This window comes from Vanessa tameamea, chromosome 8 (assembly GCF_037043105.1).
Source record: "Vanessa tameamea isolate UH-Manoa-2023 chromosome 8, ilVanTame1 primary haplotype, whole genome shotgun sequence".
NCBI lineage: Eukaryota > Metazoa > Arthropoda > Insecta > Lepidoptera > Nymphalidae > Vanessa > Vanessa tameamea.
In genome coordinates, this window is record NC_087316.1 from 13,604,571 (window position 1) to 13,623,091 (window position 18,521).

Consider the following 18,521-nt stretch of genomic DNA (forward strand, 5'->3'; position numbering starts at 1 on the left):
TGGATAGATGACTATGTTATCTTTCAAGTCGATTGAACCTGTAGTTTCGGAGATCTCGTGATGTGTGATATTGTGCTTATTATATATATAGATTGGTTTAGGAATAAGGCGGCTAACGTGCCATATACCAACTATTGATTGTCAGGATGACGTGTATGAGACGAGGATCACCTGATGGAAAATGACTACCAGGGGGCTTGCAGGTGCGTTGCCGGCCTTCAATGGCGTGTGGCCAATGCCTTGCCAATGAGTGTCAGTTTTTGTCAAAGTAATTATAATTCATACGTAATAACTTATTTTAATTGTTATTATTTAAGTGCCTCGTGAGTATGTACAAATGTGGTTGCCATCTTTTATAAAATTTAATTTCGCTTTTTTGGTTTTAAAAGTTATCTCAACCGTTAATTGTTTGGGTTTAACATTTTCTCATATAAACGATACTTAATATTACAGACGGTCTTAGAACTTTCTTGTCGTAATCGCCGGTCTGTCTCGAACGGAACAACTAAGTTTCACTTCGAGATATCAGAAGCGATAACTACAACACGAGCCGTTGTAGGTAAATAACAAGAATAGCTTGGATTACATTTACTTACTCGAATATTCTCGAGCAAAATATTATAATAGAAAACCTTGTTTAAGATAGTGGATGAAACACGCTGAAGTAATTGTTATTACTTTAGTGCTCAGACATTAATAGTATATTTGACTTTCATCAAATTTAAAGGTCATTTAGAAAAAATATTCAGAAAGAATAAGCGGATTATTCTGAATAAAATTATATGCATTATAAAATATCTTGTAGGTAATATTTGTTGATTTTATTACAGAATAATCAAATTTTATTGTATGATTATTACGTATTTGATTTATGAAAAACAATAATTACGGAGCTTCTAATCGGCTTGGCTCGTTAGAACCTACATTCTTAATAGGCGCGCCGGTGGCTTTAAATTTAATTTATTTTCTAAAATAGATACGAAGGTTTTGGTAAGAGTCGATTATTATTTATTTTTTATTTAGTTTTGATTGTAATATGAATAAATCATCAAATCTGCATACGTGGTGGACGTGAACGGTGATAAAAGTACTGGATTTGAGAGGAGCGAATTTGAACAGCGAAGATTCCCCAGTAACGTTGCTGCATAGCTTAGAAAAACTAGGGCACGGACGCCAAGTCTATGGAGATTTAATAACAATGCATAAAAGAGAAATGCATCTTGTAGTGCACGTGTCTACGTTTCACCCATTCTGTCACCCACCACTAAACAAGTCACTTATTGTGGAAAGAGGCCCTTTAGATAATTATAATACGAAATCGAAACAGTTAACTGTCGATCGCACTCCTGATCACAATCATGTTGAAGTTAAACCTAAGTTGTAAGGAGACAATGAAAGTGTGTGTGGCTTTTTTATGCACTTATTTATTAATTAGTTTTTACTCTTATGATGAATAGCGCATTAAGGTCGACATAAAACTTTTACAGCTATTGTTTTCCTGTTCTTTACATGAAAATACACAATTCAGTGACATTATAATATAACGAAATACGTATAAATAGTCATTATTTATTGACATTCATTAATTATACATCGTCGGTATTGTAAAACACATTATTCATATTATTTATATTTTCAAAGAAACAATTGCTGTCGCTTTGATATATTTAAATTATCTGCTTCGAGATATTTATGTTTATCATAAAATATTATTATGTTATAAATGATCACTTGACAGATTGTACTAATATAGGTACTTCTGCATGTAAAGTTCTGTTTCCGAGACTATTTGATATATTCTGGAATAAAAAGTAGCCTATACAAAATCGTTGATGATCGAATCGATGAAATCGTTTAAGTATAGAGTCATATGTTTGTATATGTTTTTCAGGTGGACTCTGTGCTCATCGGGTGGGTATCATAGGTATCAGTTATTCTACCGAATGTCAATAATGTACTTCGATTTAAAGGATGAGAGCTTGGTTAGCACATCTTGGTATCTATGTTCGACCTTTGTTTGATGATTGACGGCGCATATTATTATTAATAATAATCTCTAATTTAATGAAATAATAAAATAAATTAATATTCGTATTCTCTACTAACAGAGATAACCAATTTACTTTGAGACAGCCAGAGTTTGTTTTATATAAACTAATATAAAACGTTGAAGCGTTTGTTTGTTCGTACGCGCTAATCTCAAGTATTTTTTGCTTTAGATTAGATTAGCCAATTTATTAAGAAAGGTTATATAATATATCACGTTTCGAGCAGCGGTTGCAGATCAGTAACGTTTATAGCGGATAAAACCAAGTGAAGCAGCTACTTTAACATAATATAGCAATCAATAAAATAGCCCCGTTGCCGTACTGTATGTGTTACAATAAAGTGATAAAGACGTACGTCGCCGTCAGTGATGGGCTCCGCCGCTCCACAGTACACCGATATTTATTTTCGCGTCCGAATGTCGGCCAAATGCCTCTGAATCTATTCCTAGCAGATGCGATATTTTTATTATATGAAATTTATTTCGGGTCAGACTGTCGGTTGTAAATCATTACGAATTCTTTTGCGAAACCATTTTATTGTTTATTTGTTAATGTAACCGGTCTAATGTGTTTGTACTAAGTGATATGTTCTATGCGCTTCGGAACGACAGCTGCGCCCACATTTACTCCAGTAACATTTGATAGTCTAAGACGATTCAAAGACTAATATCGAAGTTATATCAATATTATAGAGCTTATATCACTCTAATGGACATCTCACTCGTTTAAAATATAATTAGCAAATACATGCAGGCTCATTACTTGCAGGAGGGATATAGGTCATCGCCGACTGGCGATTTTAGACTAGGTATGTACAATAATATCAAATATTAAATAGTTTGACTGGAATAAAAGTCATAATAAATTGTCACTTTTGTTTATTTTTTTTTTGTTTTCGACGATAAAAAAATGACTTAGACTGTAAATGGGCCTTTTACAAAAATGTAATCCCCTTAACTCAACCTCATTCTCATTTTCATGAGGCAGACGCGAGCTGGTGGCCAGTTTTATTTGAATGTACATGGATAAAAGACATAGCCATTTGGAGTTAAAACAATTGGCGTGTATGTGTGTTTGCTGTACATACAATACAGAACATCCTTACTACATCCCTACTAGAAAGTAGAAAGTCGAATACCAGTCGACAAAGGTATACTCATAAAATCACTACGTTGTATATGCAAAGAAAAAAGCTACAAGCCCAAATTCATGCGGGCATTCACCCAGCTCTGCAGCTCGCTAAAGAAAGCGGTGACCTGGAAAACTGTATTTCCCAAGTCTTAACGCGGAGATAAAGGGATTTACACAGAATTCTTAGTGCCTTGCCTTGTCGTGATGGCTGAACGCGTTTTTATTGAACCATTAAAATGTCATAATGTCTTAACCCTCAGGCTACAGTGTTGCTCGCTTTCGTAGCGATTTGTCTTTCGGAAATTTTAATATATTTAATAACACGAGGAAGATTTATTGTTCAGGTTGTTATGTTTCGAAATTAGTTACTGCTGTTGTTATAGTTAATTTAATGATATTTTAACAACTCGTTTAAAGTACACCTAACCACGCAGCATACATGCCAGTGTCCTCGGACTACACCACTACTGGTGTACATAAGACAGTTCTTTTCATTGTTTTAATAATTCATTAGTTCATTTATGATCATCAGACCATCCATCTGGCGGTAATTGGTCACCACCATCCATAGATATCTATGCCAAATTTGTGAACCTTGGGAACTAAGAAGTTATATCTCTTTAGCCTTTAAAGAAGCTGGATCACTCGCCGTTCTAAGCAATACACAACAATACCAAAGAGGGTTGTTTAGTATTAGAGTGAGTGATGAGATGATGAGTGGGTCACACCCAAAGTACTAACCAGACAACATTTATTAAATCTATCTATCACTCCTCTGACCTGGCCATGAAATAATTATTTATCACAAAATAAAAACACAATTATTATTGAAAAGAGCACGTCATCATACAAATATATCAATTTGAAAATATGACTGAGCAAAACACTTTCCGTTATAAGATTACTTTAATAAGACGTTTATACAAAACATATAATTGTGTTGATTTCCAATTTCCCCCATACTTAACTTTGTTACCAATTTCCTCCCCCAATTCCCCCTACCACTTTATAAAGGTTAGGTTAGGACTGTTAATCATTCAAAACATTATTGGGGATGTTTTAAAATGACTGTCGAACTTATTGTCACTGCGATTCAACAAGATGATTTTCTTAAAATAGCTTTAAAATATGCCATCGTCCTTGAATAAATTTACACTTTCAATTCTATCTCGGTACCTGCTATAATACCTCAGCTCGTAAAATGCGCTACGTTAAGATTATATGATAACAATGGATTTATAATACAACTTTAAAATCACCGCGTCTGTACACGGAATATATTTATTTTAATAAAACTTCAATCGTGAGACATGCCTTAAGTTATTATTATAGAATCCAATTACATCAACCGAATATATAGCTAAGTTTGGTTTCATTTTATTAATAACAGGACACGTTATTAATAGTAATAAAATTAAAGTAAATTAATTTAATTTTTATTTCTGAATGTCGTTAGCATGTTCGAGACTGCAATATCATTAAATGAAATGGGTATTATTCAAGGATTTACAGTGGACACATCCGTCTATAATTTTCTTTTTTGATACAAATGAATTAATCTTTATTGAAATACTTTGCCGCTGCTCTGCTATAATCTTTAGGCATTGCGAAGATACAAACAAAAGGCGAGTGAAATACTTCAAAGTCAGAATTAATTTAATTCCCGCAGGTTTCAAATAAAACGCCATCTGAGCGAGGAATTCTCTTCGTCAGAGCGAACGTGACGTGTGTACGGACGGACGTTTTATAAGATACTATGTTGTTTTAGGTTTAATTTTCGGGGTTGGTATTAAATTAAAGTTAATTAAATCATAATAATGTTATGTAATTCTGGAAGTATTGCTTCTCTAATGAATTTTTCCTTATTTATCTGTCCATATCCAATTCCAATCTCCTTTGTGTTTAATTCCAAAATTCCGATAACAACTTCTAAGCAATGACATTCACAAATTGGCGAATTCAATATCGAATTTATGAATACCTGTAGTGATGTGATTTACATCCTGGCGCTCCTCGGCGATGAGAACGTCTTCCCGATAAATACCTTAAGTGAAACCAAATTAGAAGAAGTGAAGATAATTTACTTGTAACAGATCTAGATCAGATCTCGCTCTGTGATACTACTCACTAGTTGTAGATACATACGACCGCCAAACAAGAGTAATTCGGATCGCAATTCATTTCATGCTGAGCCAATATTTACAGACGGAAAAGAAAGTAACGACTAAGATCGGTTTAGTGGCAGGCAGAAAGTCAAAAGTTCATATTTCTATAAATTAGCACTTTCATCCAGCCGCCCTGCGCACGCTGCGGTCCGTATTATGTTAATCACGTTACTGTACTCGTGTGAGTGCGGCGAACAGTAAATTATTGCGTGCACACTGTTGTCACTGTACATATGTTCGTATGTTTACGCGCGCGATTGTTGTTATTGTTGTTGAAAATATTATTGAAAAATATATTTACGTTCTATTTAATTTCGCCAAATCACTGTAATATTATTCTTATAAAAAGATCACGAGTATCAACGATATTTCACCGGCACCGGGAGATTTTATGACGAGAGGATACATAAATTGTTACTATCGTTACACTGACCGCTTTATGAAGTCTCGCGGTGAAAACGTCAGTTATCAAGTATGAGGAAAACGAGGCACTCGCTGGTTCCGGGTTGTATTTTTTACTGTTTATATCGTAAGTATTGAAATATCCTTCTTACGATTATGAAAATCAGCTCGATTACAATAAAAGCTTTTAGTAGCCCCTCTTTAACCTGATGCAGCTCAGCTGTCAATCAATAACTATTTATACCTCTTTCAGCAATTTTTTTTGTTTTTTTTTTGTTACAAAATTAATTAATCCGTTTATTAATAATATATTGTACAAGTATGTATACATTCTGGACCGTAGGTCCGGCTCGGACGTCTTTGTCGCATTCCATCGATGAATGTTTGACATATTTCTAGAAGTTAACGAAACCTTAGTTTTAAATTAAACGTAATATTAAATTGTGCCTGTTGTAAACTACATAGATGTCAGGTATCTGGGTAATAACAGGCACACAATTCTTACAAGCAAAAAAAGTTCACGGGCTTCCAAACGTCGCTCCCATTAAAATAAATTCCACCCACCAGTAGTCTGCGTACAATATCAGTAGAATCGTTTGAGAAGGACTTCATTGAAAAATCAGCTGCAAGATTTAAATACTCAGTATTACTAACAAGGATAAATAAAAAATATATATCAAAAACAATTTTATGAGTCATCATCTCAAATACTTTTTAAATACCCATAATTGTAAACATAAGGTTCCTAAAACTATTTCAATTGCGTTATTTACCATTCGATAACCAGACCACGATGTTTGAGATTTCCCTTCAATAATATAAGATCTGTTTTCTGATCGCGTACATTTTAAATTTGGTTTTTGATCTTGTGTGAATTAAATTCAGTTCACGTACTGGAGATCAAAACAAATTTCTCATATGCGACCTACATTAGTTCGCATCAACTGGGCTGGAAATTTGTTTATCAAAAATATATGTAATGATAATATTACGATGTATAATATATAAAATAAACTTGTAAATGTGTTATTCATTTCGCCAGAATCGTTAGCAAGTACGTCCGCGATTCTATCACCGTGAATCTAGGTTCGAACAACATAGTATATGTGCTCATTCGTGTATAACAGCTTACAAAAACACATTTATATAATAATATTACTCAAAACGCTATCGATCGAATAATAATTGGGTAGATGGCAAACTTTTGAACGGATTTTGAATTTTTAAACGATGAACACGTGACAGACGTGAAACGTTCCATGAGAACATTGCATTCAAATTTAGACTCAACGTTCTACTACTCCATGCTCGCAAAGAAGTATCTCTTAAAAAAAATGTTTTTCTGACCACTTACATACATACATAATTCATATTCGGAAATATCAGAGTTAATTCGAGACACTAATAATGAAAACCAAGATACACGAGGTATCTTATATCATTATGACTTCTGTCTGACGTTCGAAGCTCATTTAGTGAGTTGATACTCTTGAATCGATAGTTATTGCGAATAGAACGACGGTCGGATTTAAGTTGAATCTCTAACAAAGATAAATTGTATCTATTCAATTAAATTTGTAATGATTCTGTTTTGAATTCCTGTAACTTTGCACGTGTACGCGCTAGCCGTGAGCCGCGACTTCGAATACGAGCTCAGCCGCAGCTCAGTGACGTCGTCACTGTCATTTCCTTTATCTTGAGTCAACGTAATACCGATCTCACGAAATAGGTGTTTATATAAGGTTACCGGAGTATTATGTTCACATTACCGACTAATTCCATTTGCCAAATTCACCGCTCGAGAGTTTGATACAAATTCCTTTTCGAAGCTGGTGTAGCGCAAAGAATATTCCTGTTGAATATAAATAATCTTTCTGTGTGAATGTTCATAAATGTACGGAGAATAACACAACTTTAAAAACTGTGTCGTTGGTCTGAAGGCTTGCTTATCTGCCTGCAGATCCAAAGTTTCTGGGTTTCAATGCTGGAATAATAAGCTATTGGGATTTCCTGCCAAGATCATTTCAGTATCAGTGTGTAGTGTTATATGAAGGGTCACCATCTCGCGTCTCGTTGAGCACGTAAAGCCGTTGCTCTTCCGCCTAATCTGTTTCTGATCAGTGAAAATTACGCAGCGTACGAAAATATCTTTGAATTAATAACTAAGACTACATTGTTGTACAAATTTATTTCAATTGCAAAGTTCACATGAAAAGGTTAGTTTATATGAAAATACAAATAATTTTATATTTATTATATTTCTTTTATTATATTTTATAATAAAAGTGATGAGATTAAATACTTTAAAAGTCTGTGTAAATATAGTTATTTTACGTTTACTCTTTCAGCCGCGGTGAATTTGTAAAACACCATATAACAATGATAAATGCTAAAACCTTGCAATAACGACGGAAGCAAAATAACTTTTTTCTTCAATCACCGGGAGTTTCCAAATATATCGCCTTTTATGTTTTTTTATCGCAGGTGGACGACGGGCAAATGGGCCACCTGATGGCAAGTGGTCATTACCGCCCATAGATAATGGCGCTGTAAGAAATATTAACCATTCCTTACAATGCCAATACACCTCCAAGCTTAAGAACTAAGATGTTATATCCTTTGCCCCTATAGTTATACTGGCTCACCAACGCTTCACACCGGAACACAACAACACTGAGTAATGTTGGTTGGCGGTAAAATATCTGATTAGTGGGTGGTACCGGCCAAACGGGCTTGCACAAAGCGCTACCATCAGATATTGTTTTAAATGATAATTACTGACTGTTATGCCATAACTTTTGATAAACGCAATCGATGCTGAATACAAGAATGAATGAAGAATGCGGAATAAAGAATAAAATATACTTTGGAAATTGGAATTCCCGCTATAATAATCCATTAAAAAATTAAATTTACAAAGATACAGACAGAAATAAAAATCATGTTTTTCATGTTTTGTTAATTTAAAATAAACAGACATTTAATGTGATTTATTTTTATACATTGAACGAATAATATATTGCCCCAAAATAAAGACAACCAGACATTCTTTATAATATACCTTATGATATTTTTGTCTTAAATACGCGCTATGTTGTCTACAGTGGAAATTGAAATTCCACTAAAATGTAATTGTAAATCGGAACGAGCACAGTGGTGGGGTAACGTTCGTAACGTGTCCGTCTGACTGATGTGTGGTTAGACTCGGAATGCTGTAATGTAGTCGAACAATTCAATGAGGCGCTGGAAGCGAGCCAGCCGATACATCTGCGAATTGACACAGTGGAACTATACAAATATTCTACTCATTTTACTCAACGGGACTTTTCAAGGTTTGTTTTGGTTTTGGGCCATAAATGTAAACCACTGTCATCGATTTTTTAACAGCATAGTTACCACGAACGTCGTTTGCTATGATTGTGTGAGTCCGATACTAATCGCTTTAGTATTATAGCTCATCTATCGCTCCAATTTAAAATTATATTTTTATGTATGGGAAAGCTTTTACACTGACGTCGTACCGTAATGTTACAACATTACTTTACGACCCCCGGGTGGAACAGTTATAGTAGTAGATGCGCGGTGGACGCTAAAATTTGACTTAAATGTCTGATGTCTCCAACCGACACGAACATGTGATCGTTAGAGTCGCTCCACGATCAAACTGCACGTACGCTCGCTACTTACGATAAAAGATAACCCACGATTTGTATCAGGACCTCTAAAAATTCAAAGCCTGCCCTGGGACCACCCGGGCCTGTGTGGCCCGGTCCGACCATGGTCAATGAAAAGGCGTCGAATGCATGTCCAGACGGGGCGCCTAGTAGGATAAGGCCGGCCTTGTTGAAACTGCGCGTAGCAGTTAGTGTAATAGAACAGAAAAATCTATAAAGGTAACTCATTATCCACTTGTCATTATGGTGGTAGGGCTTTGTGTAAGCTCGTCTGGATGGGTACCACACACTCATCACATATACTAACAATACTCGAGTGAACTCTGAACAACTACAGGCAATTAGGGCATAACATCTCATCAGTTCCCGAGGCGCATTGGCGATGTAAGAAATAATTAGTATTTCTCACACGGCCCATGTCACGACAGTCGATGGTGACAACTTACCATCGGCTCGCTCATTGGACTGACCGCCTGCCTATTTTTTAAAACAGAAGATGAAAAATTATGCTATTAGGGTTATCGTAATATGTTTAAACACTGCAGGAAAAACGGACTTGGTAGACTTTTACGGTAGGTCACCTGCCTAACACCAAACCACCCTGGGACAGCTATGGCTGGTTGGATAGTTTCCCGCTAATATACCCGCATACTAATCGACCTTGTTGTTTAATGTAGGAAAAATTATTCATACTTATGTTTAAGAAAATCCTTTGTTTTGATTCAGACGTAACACAGAACAGGTTTCCCAAAGCATTAATGTTTATAAAACTTTGGAAGAACAGTCGTTTCAGCGAACGATTAGCAAATATTTACATTTAAAGAGATCGCAATTTATAAACAATTCCAACAGTGATTTAAATTTTATGGAAAATTCGCTTCATAGAAAATTGTACCAAACACCTTTACTGATTCTACTACATAAATATTTGCTAACAACATGTCTTAGAACATGATGAAGCTGATGTGTGTAAAAAGGTCCATTTGCCAGTCTTTAGTACAAGTTTAAAAAAACATTTAAAGACTAATTATAGGAAAGAGTTTGTTCGCATAAATATCTTGTACTCTCACGGATGACTGATATTTCAAAATTATTTAGTTTGTTGTATAGTTGGTTGAATTAACTCATTATTTATAAGACAAGTATCCATTAGGATAATTTTTTTAATTGGTTCAACGTTAACCTTTATTAACGTTAACGTTAAGGTTTGACGTATCAGTTACCATTCATTTCGTGTGAATTTTGTTTCACCGGCGAGATAAATCGCTTGATTTATCGAAAGACGCAGCCCGACACTAATTAAATGGCCTCGAAGAAGAGACGTCTTGTATCGACTAGAAATTGCTTCGCTACAGCCATTCAAGGATACCGTTTACGGTAATTGTCTACAACAATATAATTATTTTATTGTTTAAATACATTATCCTCTTACAATTAAGAGGGTTTAAGTTTTAACAGAAACTACCATTTTAGTATAAAACAAGTTTAGATGATTTAAAAATACTGAGAAATAATTAAGTTATTGAACCACGTCCATATGATGTGCTTATTCCAACCTATTTAATCCGATAACGAGAAACTGATAACTGAACTGGAAGGTGGATGATGGAACCCTGGAATACCTATTAGCAAACCTATCAAGTTTGAACTCCTTATATTCGTTTTAGTAAATTTTCTGCTCTTTATTTATTTATCCGAACTTGAATGAAGAAATTTAATGTGATATACTCGTACATAAAATCTAAGTGATTTTTGTAAAGATGGCGAACATGTTATCGAGCCTCTAGGCCTATATTTCCCGTCATAAGTGCTCGGTTGCCCGTTGCATCAGGCAGTGATCTGTTTAGGATGCCTTACTATCACAACTGGGCTTGCATACAAAGAATAAATCAATGAAGAGTTCGAAATAAAATAATAGTTAAAAAATCTACGAATACGCTTTTATCAGGAGCGCGGGCCGTTTTTCGCTTAATTGACCGAAACTGTAAACATTCTGAATCACAATTGAAGAATCATTTATTACAATGAATAGCGGCCCACGTGTTTACAGCTATATATTGAGTAAACATGGATTACTCCGCGGCCCCAACGGGTAGATACAGAGAGCCGGCTCGGTTATTATTTTTTTGCTATTTTGTGCTGTAGATTTACTTGGTGGTAGGGCTTTGTGCAAGCCCGTCTGGGTAGGTACCACCCACTCATCAGATATTCTACCGCCAAACAGCAGTACTCATTGTTGTGTTCCGGTTTGAAGGGTGAGTGAACCAGTATAACTACAGGCACAAGGGACGTAACATCTTAGTTCCCAAGGTTGGTGGCGCATTGGTGATGTACGGAATGGTTAATATTTCTTACAACGTCATTGTCTATGGGCGGTGGTGACCACTTACCATCAGGTGGCCCATTTGCTCGTCCGCCTACCGATATCATAAAAAAAGGTACTGTAGGGTACTGATTCCTGTCGGTAGTTCCTACCGGTTCTTCTCCGTATGCGATAATGCCAAGCAATACACATACGTATCATCTTTCAATTACTGTATTTAGTTTCCATGTGTTTAGTTTATATATAACAGTGAAGTGTAATGAGACGGAAAGCGTGATTAAATTACTCGAATGTTTTACTTCGACGAATAGTATCGGTTAAATGTATAAGTTTATTTCACAGAAACGTTTGGTCGTGCGCGGCGCTTACGTTACGACTTCTGAGACATTGTGACATATTTTGTATAATTAGCACTTGTTATGAAAATAGAGTATTGAAACGCACCGTCCACTATTTGACAAAGCTCAGAATTAACACGTTTAGGATTCGGAGAAACATATGAACAGTTCCTAAGTACTTGACAATTCCTAGTACTTAATAGTTCATTTGAGTAGTTGCTAAAGTATTTTTGATTAACTTTAAATCCATTTATTTGTCATGCAATTTACCTGCACCGACAAATTATTTTTTTCAGGATTATATTCCTCTGTGCTGTGATCTTAGTCGAGTCAGTATTTCACAACCTATACTAATGTTATAAATGCGAAAGTAATTATGTCTGTCTATCTGTCTGTGTTTTGGTCATTCCTATCAAAACGCTGAACTGAATTTAATGAAGTTGGATATGCAGCAAGCTTGAACTCCGAGGAAGGACATTGGCTACTCTTTTAAGCCGCATCTGACAACGAATCCATAAAACGCGAGCGAAACCGCGCGCAACAACTACTTACGGATATATTCAAGTGTATGCAAATAACAATACAGGTGCATTATTTACTCTCCTAAACTCTTAGTGCGAAATTAAACCGATGCGCCATTCCTTTGCATGCTTTCCGCGGCCATTACTGCCAAAAGCCTACCTAAAAATTTCTTGGCTGCTGTCAAAAAGTTACCTATTCAAAATGTGTTGTCGATGATTACTAATTTTATTTTAGTGCTTGTTTTAATCTTATTTAAAAAACAAGCATATACACTATTAGGTAGTTATTATATAAAATTTCCGCAGTCATTAGCGAGGAGTGAATAATAGAATGTTCGATTACTTTTGTGAAATTTACTGTATCTGTGTTTATTTAGTACCGAGAATCATTTAATTGAACTCGAATCGAGATTATATAATCGGCATCGAATGAAACAAAACAATCATCCACTATGACAAAATAATACTGTAAAGAGGTCTAATTTGTTTGTTTGTATGCAGGAGGTTAAATTCGGTACTAAAAATCCAATAAAAAAAAATCATTGTATAATTGTATTTACATCATCTCATTTTCTTCATTGATAAATTGCAGCCGAGCCGAAGCGACCCTCACTACCTCCATGTATATAGCTGTTGTCTTATAATCTCCATGGCTTGGATGTATCTTACTATTGTTTGGTGGAGTTGGTTAGCCTGATGTGCCGCAATGTTTGTAGTCATTTGCGTCACAAAAATCCCGAAATATTCTGCACCGTAGATCTGATCCGATGAGGTAAACTGTCGGTAACTGTGTAATGGCGTCGATAAGGAAGTATAGCATAGTGAATATAATGCTTGTGTCTCGCAGACACGATTAATTAAATATACACAGATATACGAAGCTCAAGCACTGCAGATGACGAGGTGACATTAATGTCTCTAGCGCGTCGCAATTTTAACAAAACAGTTGGCAGGAACACAGAGAGCAAGGTCTATTGAGTATTAGAGTCAAGTCTTAGCGTCTCTGTCGCGATTTAATATGGCAGTGTTTGACATAAAGATTTGCAAATAACAAAAAGGTAGGACCTCTCTATTCAGAAATCGGTTAAATATAATTAGCATCAAAACTTTGCATCATTTACTTTACATGGTCAGCCATATGTTCAGCTGTTCAGTGTTTTGCAAAAAAACTGGTTTTACCACTTCGTTGTAAGCTAAGTGTCCACACGACTAGATGCGCTATAGCTATATTACTATATTTCTCATAGAAACGGGCCGTAGAGGAAATTGTAAAGTATATCTTTCGCTGTAAACATAGCCCGTATCTGAGCAAATTCACCCTCCCCTTTTAAGGAGTTGGTTTTAAAGGGACACGTGCAGCTCCAGTTTTCCTTAGTAGAAGCATATGAGGCAGACAACCCAGTAGTACTCTCTCAGATTTGAGTCAGTGACTTAAAATTGATCTTGACCACTGATGTAATGTTTATGCTATGCTCACACTACGAACTATAAATAAGACGTGGCGACAACATTAACATTTACACAATCGTCTCGTATATTATATGAGATACTTCATAGCGCGTCGCGACCAATGAAAAGTGATTCTAACAAGAAAATCGTTGTAGTGTCCATATTAATGGTGATCAAAGCTCGGCTCGCATGCAAATGTACCCTCTCTTGCTCAACGCGCCTTATAAGGAGATACTTGAGCAGTCACACCACACTTCTTTTATTTTAAACGATCTCGCCATGATCCGAATAAACACGGATACGATGTCTCCGGCACACGGCTTGCATTAAACTATCAAATGGTGTGTACACGCCCGAGACATTTGCAAGTTGCTAACGTTACAAGCGGAGAATTTCATTTTCTTTTTTGTACTGCCCAGCATGCGTGTATTGTCTCTTGAATTTGATTGTATAAGCACATATGTGATACTACTCGATATCGACCATAGTGATCCGCAACTCCTTCGTACTAGGGTCAGCAACGACTGTACCGACTGTCAACTCAACTGTTGACAGTTGCTATGGTTTGAGAATACAACACAAATAAAGTTATTAAACACATTGCTCAAAATATTGTCGACATTACAGACTTACTAATTTTAGCTTGTCTCTTGGCGCAGAATAAAAATTTCCTAGCAAAAAAATATATACTCGTATATAGATCAAGTAAATACTTGGAAATAAAATTAAAACGAGTCGTTAATATAAATAAATTTATTGCTTTAGGTTTTATAAACACACTTATTTTTACATATTTTGCGAGCTCTGAAATGTAGCCACAGACAAATCTATTTCCGAAATGTGTTTACAGTGGAATTTTTAATTACTATGAAATATTACATGTCATAAAATTGTTATTTATATACATATATTCTACAAAAACACACTAGTAAATATTCCATCTTACGCAATGGCGGCAGGTTTTAACCAAAGCCATTAGCACTGCCAAAAATGTAATATGCCTTGTATACATGCACACCTAAGAATATCGATGTTTAAAGTTAGAATGAATTATGTGACCGTGAAGTCATAAAGAAATAAGACCTAGTTAGTTAGAAATAATAACTAAAAAGTAAACAAAATCATTTCGAGTAAATCGTCCTGCACATTGAAACACGACCAGCAGTTTAGTTAGTAAACAATTAAAATAATTAGAAACCCAACTGCAGTGACTTGCCCGAGGATTAACTAACTAACAAAATTAAGTAAGCACTGACCAGTGTAGCTGCGGATGAGTAAATACTTTGTTTTTTTTATGACTAATATTTATGCTGTAATTAGCTAATAATTAAAAATCTCATTACGTTTACCTTTATATTTTGATATAATTTAATCAACAAAATAAAAGCTGGGACAAATGAATACTATCGTTGTCATCAAAGTAATTAACGCTGTCAATTACAAGGAATGCGCTTCATTAAAGCAGCTTGAAATTAAAACTCTAACTCTAAACAGCGTGCACTCGAAGTCAAACGATTATTGAACATGAATAAAAAAATAATCTTTTAAAATTATATTTTAATAAAGAGCGTCCGCTTCGATTGAATAGTAATTCCCATTTTAATTTTTTCCCGATCATTTCAAGGACTGATACTTCTTTAATAGGTATTGAGGCATTTAATTAATAAAATTCATCACCAAAGGATTAAAACCACTCACGTAAAAAGCAAATGCAATCAAAATCAAATTAAATCAATAAAGAGAGAAATGATTTTTGTCTCACATTGTATCTTTATAAATCCTTGAGATTAACAATCTTACCTCATTTTTTCATTTTCGTCCAAAGCGACCATCGGGAGAATTACTGCCGGAACTGGATGGGAACAGACACACAACGCTTACATAATCAATGGATCATTGGCCACAGCAAACCGTATACATTTTACACGATTTCAGAATTTTCGCAAGTCAAAAACTTAACGACCTCCGTGGTCGAGTAGTGTGTACACCGGTTTTCTTGGGTACGCCACTCCGAGGTCCCAGGTTCGATTCCCGGCCGAGTCGATGTAGAAATAGTTCATTAGTTTTCTATATTGTCTCGGGTCTGGGAGAATGTTTTACCGTCGTTACTTCTAATTTTCCATAACACAAGTGCTTTAGCTACTTACATTGGGATCAGAGTAATGTATGTGATGTAGTCCAGTATTTATTTACTATTTATTTATTTAAAAATATGTTCTTTAAAATCTATGATAATTTTCTTAAGCTTACTTTAGTAAAGTAATTTGAATGAGTTTTACCTACTAATTTAAAAATCAATGATGAATTAACAAAAAAATAAATTGTAATAATTATTTATCTGACGACGATCCCACAACGATCTACAAGAAGTAACTATGAATAAACTTATCAGAGCCATAAGTTTAGAGTGATAACGTTCATACAACGATCAAGTTGAAGCTGTGTTATAGGAATTGATAGTAACAAATGGTAAACATTTTTCCAGCTGTAACAATGAGTTTCCTAACCACCTAATATATTATATCACATGATCGTTCATAATTGACTGAATTTAAAGTAATAATTAAATGAATTTAAAGTCATCAAAATATACATATATACCGTCGTAATATTGTAAATGAGAGTGTTAGGATGTTTATTGCTTAATCACGCGCTCGAACGACTGCACGGATTTCACAGTAATAAAGACGTCGTTAATTTTTTACGACACAATATTTTGTGAAGTAGAAAATATCGGAATACTTTTATTTAAGCTTAATAATCATACTTGGCTGCGGGACTCTGTCGGAGCGTATACCCGCAGTATATTCTATCTGAAATATTCTGGTTTAAAGGTTGAGCGAGCGAGTGTAGGTACAGGCATGAGGGGTAACGTCTCAGTTGTTAAGGTTGGTGACGCATTGAAAATGCCGAGGATGTCTAATATGTGTATAGTGGCAATGTCTTGTGTTGGTGACACACATATGGCCCATTTGTCAGTCTGTATTTCTATTTAAAGTAAAAATAAAATAGTTAAATACTATAAAAAAAGGGAACGCTCAATATTGCAGTACAGATTAGAGCTAGAGGTAAATGTACATTCCACATAGTAATGTTATTTAAACGTTCGTCGTTGGTGTGCTTTTTAATAAATAAATAAATCTCTCTCACCAACATTTTTATCAAAAGTTGTCTTCGAGAGTTGGCTTTGAGCGATAAGATCGTTCGTTTTATTTGTCTCACTTTGATTGATTTGTTATTATCTTATGTCAATGTAAAATATAAACAATTGTTATGTTTACAATAAAGTAAAAATAATAATATCAGACAGCAACAGTTAGCAGCACGTGCGTAATGTTAACATCAATTTCCTTCGCATTACCGTTTGCGTTTCCGGACGAGGCAATTTCCCGATGGACCTGAATAAAAACCTGCAGCATTTTATATAAGAGGCTAATTCCAATTCTCATTCTTATTTTTTACTGCATAAAGTTTACATTACTTCATTGATTATTTAATCGAATATATATATATATATTAATCTTATTATATATACATAACCTGTATATATAATTATCAAAAACAATGAAAACATTTTTATTTCTCGTTAATGTGAACATTCATCAGCTTTTATCAAAAAAATGATACAAGCCATGTATTTTCAAAATCGAATATTAACAAACTGCTACTTTCCTGTATGAAATAGATTAATCAAGTGCCCTGGGAAGACGTCAACGATCAACAACGAAACGAATTCTAATTCGTTATAGACATCAGTATATCCGATGTTCGCTTATCACAGAGTGCAGTCATAATTTATATCTTAAATAGATTTATACACGCGCGGCCGAGACTCTCCTCGCCTCGATTTGGCAGGATTTCAATCGTTTAGTTGAAAATTATGATATTTATCGAATAGAAATATCGCCTGAACAGCTTCTTCGAAGAAATCGAAACTGTTTTATTAACTACCGCAATAAAACCTTGAATACGACGCTTGGATAATTTAGGAAATATTTTACTACTTAAATATCGATATTTTGCCGATTAAAGGATACTTGCAATGTTATTAATACCTTTACGACAACAACAGGCAGCTGTTTTAAGGGCGTGTTGCAAGTAACATCCACCTCTCCGAAACTCGATGGCCGATCTCGAAAGCTGTCATCTGCATGAGAAGTATGATAGTGCATAAGTTTAGAAATATAAGTGCACTCTCTGTTGCCTCATATATAGTATTCCTTACTCTCGTAGTCCGATGCGACCGTCATTGAATTTAACCAGAAACGGATCAGATGCGGGGTTGACAATTCATTGAAAAAAATAAAAATAAATTTATTGACATGAAAAGAAAATTCAATAACTATATACAATGAAAGTCGATAACTCGGTTCTAGAAACGGAAACCTTCAACAGCGACTGGATCTACGATGCAGTTTACAATGTACTTGATTGTACCAAATTAAGTATAATAAAATTTTATAAAAATAG